Source organism: Symsagittifera roscoffensis, chromosome 3 (genome assembly GCF_963678635.1).
Source record: "Symsagittifera roscoffensis chromosome 3, txSymRosc1.1, whole genome shotgun sequence".
Classification (NCBI taxonomy): Eukaryota; Metazoa; Xenacoelomorpha; order Acoela; family Convolutidae; genus Symsagittifera; species Symsagittifera roscoffensis.
Window position 1 is genome coordinate 71,568,656 of NC_087064.1, and position 8,525 is coordinate 71,577,180.

The 8,525-nt window shown below is 33.2% G+C and overlaps 1 long non-coding RNA gene across 3 annotated transcripts; it reads right to left on the reverse strand.

The window, feature by feature from the left end:
* On the reverse strand, positions 1-2,109 carry LOC134842713 (uncharacterized). Of its 3 annotated transcripts, none has more exons than XR_010162534.1 (3): positions 2,091-2,109; positions 408-540; positions 1-291 (listed from the first exon to the last, which is right to left on the reverse strand). It is a non-coding gene; the product is annotated as an uncharacterized LOC134842713 (long non-coding RNA). The 3 variants fall into 3 exon arrangements; XR_010162533.1 differs by lacking the exon at positions 2,091-2,109 and adding an exon at positions 1,612-1,711; XR_010162535.1 differs by lacking the exon at positions 2,091-2,109 and adding an exon at positions 1,608-1,626.
* Positions 2,110-8,525: the final 6,416 nt, after the last annotated feature.

Consider the following 8,525-nt stretch of genomic DNA (forward strand, 5'->3'; position numbering starts at 1 on the left):
TAAAATTCAATCAACCATGAATTAATGTGGATAGAAATTAAATTTGCATGCATGGTATGTATTGCAGAATTTACAAACTTAACATAAATTGTACCAAGTAAACAAAAGTTACTACGAGTCTTTCAGATGTAAATCGCTCATTTCTTTGATTTTTTTCATTCATGTTAGCAAATTTCTAGACTAGAGTCAATTTGATCCATTCAACTTCTCACTTTGTTCCTCGATCATTTTTTGCCCCCTTGGTGCTGAGTTTTCCCTTGATTCACATTGTCCGCAGCAGCTCCTTGCGCCCTAAATAGAATATGACAAGATTACCAAAAAAGAATTTAATTAAAAATGGTCATCATTTTTGTAAGGTGATTTTTTTCGAAACGTAATTGTAACCATCAAATATGAGATCAACCAACCTGGAGGCGAATCCTCCCGACTGCGTTTGGCCTGTTCCGCTGCTTTTGGCCTCGGAGCTCTGGATTCTTGCGGCCGCATCTGTGGTCATTGGAGTTTCTCCTGGCATGTTGATCAAGTCTTGACTTTAGAATTCTAAAACAGCAATGAATTATGCGGTTTAGGTACAATGTTAAGTATGAGAGTTTTGGAGGCCGAGCAATAGGCAGAATGGTCCAAATGCAGAATGAGTCCAAGAGCAGAAAAACAGAAAAATATTTTGACTTATATTGGTATATATACCGGCTTATTGATAAAACAATTAGAATCGTCAAAAAGGGAGGCGGAGCAATAAGCAGAATGGTCTAAGAGCAAATGGGTCCAAGAGCAGAAAAACAGAAAAATTTTAAGTTGGTTTGTACGGGCGGTGAATTCCCATAGGTTCCAAAATAAAAAATCAGTCGCATAAGTTCCAAAATTGATCTTCTTGAATTCTGATTGGTTGAAATTTGAGCCAACGAATTTGTGGATTGATTGTTTACTGTTCAACCAGCATAAACTCAAGCTGCAGAATAGTGACCGCCGCAGCCGCGCCAACGTGTTGCGAGCTTGCCACCAAAGGGTAGGACTCTATACGAAATTTAGAGCCGGTTATCGCCGCGAAGCGGCGACCTTAAACCGAGACTCGGCTAATTTAGTCTTTTGACCAATTGAAAAGATTTGGAACTTATGCGACTGCTTTTTTATTTTGGAACCTATGGGACTGATTTTTCATTTTGGAACCTATGGATACGCACCTATACGGGCTAACTTGGTTTATTTGACTTAAGTTGGTTTATACGGGCTTATTGATAAAACAAATATCAGAATCGTCAATAAATACCAAGAAAATGAATAAATTATGCATGAATTGAATAACTTCATGAAGTTTTTTGATTGAATTTTTTTTTAAATCTTAATTAAATTATTTAAATTATGCATAAAATGTTCGTTGTTCTGGTATTATTGTCATTTCTGATAATTAATTTATCGATTAGCTTGAAAAAATTGATTTTCTTCATTTTTTCTTCTCTTTGATCCTTCTGCTCTTAGACCATTCTGCTTTTTGACGGGCCACCGAATTTTAGTGTGTATGTGGGCCGGCGGGGTTCGGGTTTAGGAAAATTAAGGGGGCAACGCACTGCTTTCAAACAGTTTTAGGATGAAAAAATGGTATGACTAACTTACTTTCTTTCGATGCTGCTGTTAAATGAATGATATTTAGTTTTGAAAAAGCTCGCTTTTATACTTGAGATAGTTTCAGTTACAGATGCAGTTATTTTTCTCTTATTTGAAATGATGACATGTAATAATGCGTCGCATCGACGTTTCAACCGGCCGAATAGAAAGCAAATGTTAAATAATCAATGTTCTTGATGCTCAATTCCTTTATTGATGATATAATTTTTCATCGTTCAAATATATTTTTATGGTAATTTTTTTTTGCAGCTTTTGTTTTGTATAAGACGCATCAAGTTAAACTATCACTAAATTTTTGAGTTACAAAGTTTTTTGGCGGATTTATTTGAGAAATTTCGAGTGTAAAACTCAAGTCATATAATTTCTGCAATTGTTTCTGTTTATCGTCTTTTTTCTAGAAAAATGGTCGTACAATAGTCAATAACAGTGTGAAAATTTTTCGAAAAGAAATTGAAGTTTTAACTTGCATTGTTTGCTCATTGTGTTTTCCGCACTTTTCGATATACTTCTAAGTCGATTCACTGCACATGTTTTCTGTTTGGTTGGAATGCAGTTTTTGAGGAATGCCAGTTAAGCAGTTTCAGATTTTTCTCAGGAATGTTAATTCATTTCTCAGAAGTGCAGAAAACGGTGTCTGATTAATAAGACGACATAGCTGTTACGACGACAAATGCTTTCGATGACCAGCTTCAAGAGGACGCTACCACACAAATTCTGCTCAGATGTTATTACTAAGAAATTGTATTCACTTAAATTCAAACAGTTCAATTTCTATGTGTTAACTCTATTTTGTCGTCATCATGTCATGTCGTCTTAGTATCTTGTCGTCTTATTTTTACCTGGCCCCGTCTCAGAAATTCTAATTCATTTCTCAGAAATACAAAATAAATAATTCCTGGATGCAAATGCATCTCACTGAACTGAACGGAAATATAGCTTCCTTGATAAAATATTAATAAGGATTGACAAAAAAGGAACCATCTGCAAAAGCAACCAGAAAAAAAGCATTCCAACGAAAAAAATGCAGTCAAAAATGAAAAGCCTTTAATGTATTATTTACACTCAATGTAAAAGATAACAAAAGAAAATTGAAGCCCTAGGTTATGGTTGAGGGGCTCTTTTACTATGCCCACTTTTGAAAAAAAGGGGGGGGGGATATTCGTTACTGGTATAAAATTCTGATATGCTTAACTGCTGATTTATTTTCTTTATAGGGGGGAAAGAGTACCGTCCTAATAGCATAATTGTTGATTAGCATTGCCAAAAGAATGCAGTTCACTCGCTAGTTATGTGAAAAGAATTGCTTGGCATTACCGTAATAGCTGATCGCTTGAAAAGCGTGCACTTTGCCAAATCATTTGAGTTCGAACCGAAGATCCAGATCCGAATTCCAATTGTTTTTGACATTATCCAGAATGTCAAAGTTCCAGATTGTCGTATTTCACAGGAAACTGCTGTTTATCTTGCTACTAATAGTCGTGCATAGTGCGTAGAATGAGATTCGAGTCCGAAGCAACATCGGTACATCGCAAGGATTTGCGGCGCAAAGTCTTAGTAACTACCCCCAACCCTCACGAAGAAAGAATTGAACAGTTCAGATTATACAATATTTGCACGGGGTCTAGTTAAGAAGATCTACGCAAAATATTCATTCGTTAACAGGTAATGAGATCCGGGGTAGTTCCGCGACCTATGTCCCGACTTTGCAAAGTCACGACGCACCCCCAGATAGCATATAGTTGTTACCAGATTTTAAGGAGCAAAAAATAGACATTGATTTTAACTGTTGGCGAAATTCGGGTGGACTTAGAATTTAAAAAAAATTTAAATAAATACCATTCACTGTATTCTAATTCAGATTGAATAAGTTATTCAGAATGAAAACTGAGTGCCGTATCTGCTTAAACATTTGTGATCATCCTTAACCATCACAAATAGTTTGCATCATTCTGAAAACTCTGCAACAAAAAAGTGTTAGCCAGAATTAGGCGCAAGGGTAAACATAAGATAATTTATTTCTCTAGTTTTTGTTCCGACTTACCTGGCTTACTGATTGTTCCGACTTTCGATACGAAAGTAACGGAATATTTTGTGCTCGGGGTGGGTTTTTTTTTCTTCAGACAAATTTCGACTTTTTAACTAGCCATTTTTGACGGAATTTTTTAATATCATTCAAAAGGTATTGTTGTCCTCAGCTTAAATTTGAATTCATATTTCACCTGTGATCATTTTTTGTAAAGTTATGGGGGTTTAAAGGTTGCCAATTTGGACAATTTGGGACAATTAGCGCGCGATATATTTTGCGCTATTAACGCGTAAGCGGAGATTTAATCCGTCTTAAAAATCGTTCCAAATTGGTTGGAAGAAGCTTATTTGCCATAATTGATTTGTTACAAGGAGCGACATCTATCTTTTTGTACTTTTTATGGCCTGTGGGTAAAAGATGATTTTCAAAAAAAATTCAAGTTTTAGAAAAAAAAATTTCATTTTATTTTATTACATTTTTTTTTGGTTATTACTGCTCCTTAAACATTTAAAGGCAGTCGGAACATTCAGGGCTTCGCCCCGATACGAGCAGTCTTGTTTTAGTTTTTCAAATCGTTTCATTAAAATTTCAATTGGTATTTCAAAGAACCTTGTAAAAAACAGCCGCTCATGTCAGTAAAGAAAAACTGTATGAAAGTGTACACATGCTGAGTTCATAGGTTAATGAAAACGTATACATAGTTTCTGGTATTTCTTTTATAGAATCTGAATTGTTTCAGTTTTTATTTTTTCTGTAAAAAAACGTGTCTGATGTCAATCAATAGATAGTGGTTTTTTCTAAATATGTAGTAGAGAAGCAACAGTCGTAAAAAAGCCTAGGAAAAATCCGAGAAAAAATTTCTACTATGCGTGCATCAGCAACTTAAGCAACTTAGAAATGAGATGAAATATAACGTTTCTCAAGCTTTTTATATGATTTAAGGTTTCCAGCTTTTTTCAAAAGCTGAAATTCTCTTTGAATATTGGAAGTCTTGGAAACTGAAACCGAAAACAGTTTTTTTTAAAGATCTTTGAACCGGGATGGATCTTCGAGATTTCTGTCGATCAAGGTAGATATTACTTAAGTCAAGTTTTTCGTCTTTTGTCCAGCATTCCTTAAAGAACATTTTACGTAAGTTACTGCTGGTTTCTTTTTTTTACTAGTGGTGAATGAATGGACTTTTTTACCGGAAAACTTTCCTAAACAACTATGTAAATTATTAAAAAATTCTCCTGAAAATGCAATGTTTCGATTCTATTGCGTATCGTCAAAAGCAAGTAAGTTGAATATTTTACGTATTGTTCATTTTAGAAGGAGATAACTCAATGGTCTAGGGTAAGACCTCGCAGTAATAATTTTTCATTTTTTTAGCTTCAAGTATTTTTCGAAAAAAGAACTTAGCATAAATAATCAGTTAAACAATGTTTCTTTGAGGCAAAATTATGATATGGTTGATAAAAGCTGACCCATTTCAATATTGAATACCATTTCTTTGTTTATACCTGATTAAATTAATTGACCGACTAAGATTGTCAATTTTTCTTCGTAGTGCGATGTTACTCGGGATGATATTTATTCTGTTTTTACTGATTTCGAAATTGACGTAACATGCACGTTTTATTCAAATAACGCTATATCGTACATATTATGTTTTAAAAATTAGTTAGTTTATATTTGCAGGTTCTGTGAATCAAGTCTGAAGGATTAAAGTCAATTTCATTGGGATTTTTATACTTTTTCTTGAAACCCTTTTTCTGTATTTCGTTAAATTGTTTCTCGCTAAGGTGTACATTTGAATCTAGATCCATTTTAGTCTTTTTTGCTTTTTTGTTTTGTCTAACAAAATATTTTTCTATTTTGTTAGTACAGTCTAAGTCTTCTTTTAACATCACCTTTTTTAAAGATTATATTTGATTTTCGACGTCTTTTAAATAAAATTTGAACTTTAATTCCTTGAATTAATAAAAAGAAAATGATCTGATGTATTCACTCTTTCCGTGCTTGATATATGTAAAGGCAATTTAATCAATTACGCAGTGTTTCGAATTTAAAATTATTTCAACACCTTCTAGTCTTTGTCCTTTTGACCTTTCGAGAAAAGTACCAATTTATTTGTAAGAAACTTTTAGCAATCGGGTGGGAGGGGGGTGTTTTCTTCTTGGGAATAGAACGTCTTTTAAAGTTTACTCCTTTTAAAAATTACTTTTCAATTTCAAAGGATTTTTCTGGTTTGAATACTACGATTGCTGGGTCAATTTAAATGGGTTTCAGGGGCTATCGGTCTGTTTTGATCTGAAAGAAAATATTTATAATAAAAAATATGAATGATTTACTTTTCCTAGATTGGTCATAGATATTGATACTCTTGGATAAAGTTTTATTCAAAAAATCTGTGAATTTCTTTGATTTGAAAGAAAATCGAAAGCAAATATTTAAATTGAATTTTTATTTTTTGCCTAAACAATTCTTTGTTTTCAACTAAACATTCCGTTCAAGTATAAAATTAGCAACTAAATGGTATAAAATCATTAACTTTTCTCCATTGACAGCTACAGTTTTTGAGTTGATAGCTGCTAATTTAAAGTGATAGCTGGTAATTTACAGCTGGTATTTTGATAGCTGATTTTTTACAAAGCTGGTTATTCACATTATCAAAAGAAGTGTCAAAACCTAGAAGAGAACACATTGCTCCAGTGTCTAGCTTTGGAGGGTTTCATGACCTTTATTTCTTTTCTCACAAGAGATACTAATATTTTGTAATTCTGGGACTTCTATGTCACTCTGGGACTCCTACTACAACTATTATTTCTAAAAATTGAATTTTGAGGCTTCTTTTGGTTGCTTAAAAATTTTCGGTTTTTTAGCGGGCCCTTTTTAGTTTTGGTATATAAATCTTTCTTATGAAAATGTGTTCTGTTTCAATTTTACAATATGTGTTTCGTTGTTTGTTCAGGATTAGTGTGGATATAATTTTTTATACATTTGTAACTATTTCGGTCCTTAAATTAGTTTTTTTAAAATTCCTTTTTTTCATCTTGAGATTGAGTATAATTTTTTTGAGATTAACCTCAAGTTTTCTGAGATTCAAAACTTTTTCATTATCTCTTTATTTTAGTTGTCTGGGAAACTTTCTTGAAATCATCACTTCTTAGGTGACCTGATATGTGAGACCATTTGTAAAATCAGGTATGGTTTTGGTTTTCGCCCGGCTCATTTGCAATATATGCTGCCTTTAGTTTGTCCTTTTTCATTAAAACAGTTATTTCCTTGTGTTGATATCTTTTTTCCTGTATGTTAACTGATTATTGAGGTTGCTGAGTTTCTTTCTGTATAATCTAAACCGCAAACTTTTTTAACATATGATTTTTCAATTGGGGCCAAGCGAGTTTTTTTTGCTAAAAATTGGTTTGTAAATGGTTTCAAATCTGATGGTTGCAAACTTTGGACAAAAGTTTGAATTTGCTTGGCAATCTCTGTTGTTTTGTTTTCAAACCTGTACTAATGCTTCTTCTTACGCTCGGTTAACTTATGAAGTTGTCATTTTGATATTTTCTGCGTCTGCTAGTCCTCAATATTTGTTCTTATGATTAGTGAGTTATAGACCTTTGAGTCAAGCTTCGGTCAAGCTGAATCTGCTGCTAGTTCTCACATTTTTGATAAACTTGAGTTCCTCATATGTAATTGAGTATTGTTCTGGTCGGGGTTCGTAGGCGTCTTGGTCATTACATGGACCTGACTTGGTACCAAAGAAAGCAATCCATTTTCTACTTTGTTTTGAAAATCTCCAGCATCATCATTTGGGTCTTGCCCTGTAAATGTTCTTAAGACTGCGTCTGAATCTGCCACCACGTTTACCATTTCATTTTTTCTTGGCTAACTGTGGAGACATTGTTTTTATACATTATATGCTTCTTTGAGTGAAGTTTAATGACACTTTATGTTTTCCTGATGACTGTTTTGTTTCAAATACCTTTAAAAAATTTTCTGGACATTTTTTTGGGTTCTTAAGTGTAGTTTTTCTTTAAAAATATAGATCATGTTACGAGGGTCAATTAACTTCTGAAAAAATTTGTCTCCTTCTGGAGGAGCTTCGGCGGAAAAGTAACTACAATTTGTGCATATCATCGTTAGAGTGCTCAGAAAAAAATTACGGGGCCTTTCTGTTAGTCGGCTTTGCTTACTATAAAATTTTTAAATTCATCTTTCACCCTGAGTTTTTCAAATACAGTTACAAAAACTTTGGAATTAGTTGATCTTGTTTCTTACGAAATGTTCAGGATATCGTTTGAATATCTTACGTATTATTCATTAAGAAAGGAGGTAACTCAATGTTCTAGGGTAAGACCTCGCAGTAATTATATTTCAAGGTTGAAGCCAGTTTTAACTAATAAAACAAAAAAACTTTCGAATTGCTAACGGCAAAACACGTTTTTTTCCAAAATCTTAAATATGATGCTCAAAATTTAAGATTTCGAGCCAGAAACATACAACGCGAAATCAGGAAATTAGAATTTAAAAGCAATTGTTTTTGATACTTAAAGTTGAAACTTACCAAATAGGGCCAATCTTTTGATTTAAGGTAGTCAAATATGGACATCTCATTTTACATTTTTGCAGTTCCATCCGAAGATGCGATTAGAATGCTTAAATTAAAACGTTTGCAAGATTTTTTTTTGGTTCTGAAACAATTGCCCCTGTGATTGAAACTTCAACTAAAAAAAGATGTAACGGGACTGAGATATCAGCCTCAATTACCTAAGCCTTTGTCATCCCTTGTAATCAAAATCAAAATTTCAATAATTTTGCTCAAAAATTTAATTTGAATCCTAACTATTTGAAACTGAAGCCAAAACAAAACCTGTTGTTTGATACATGG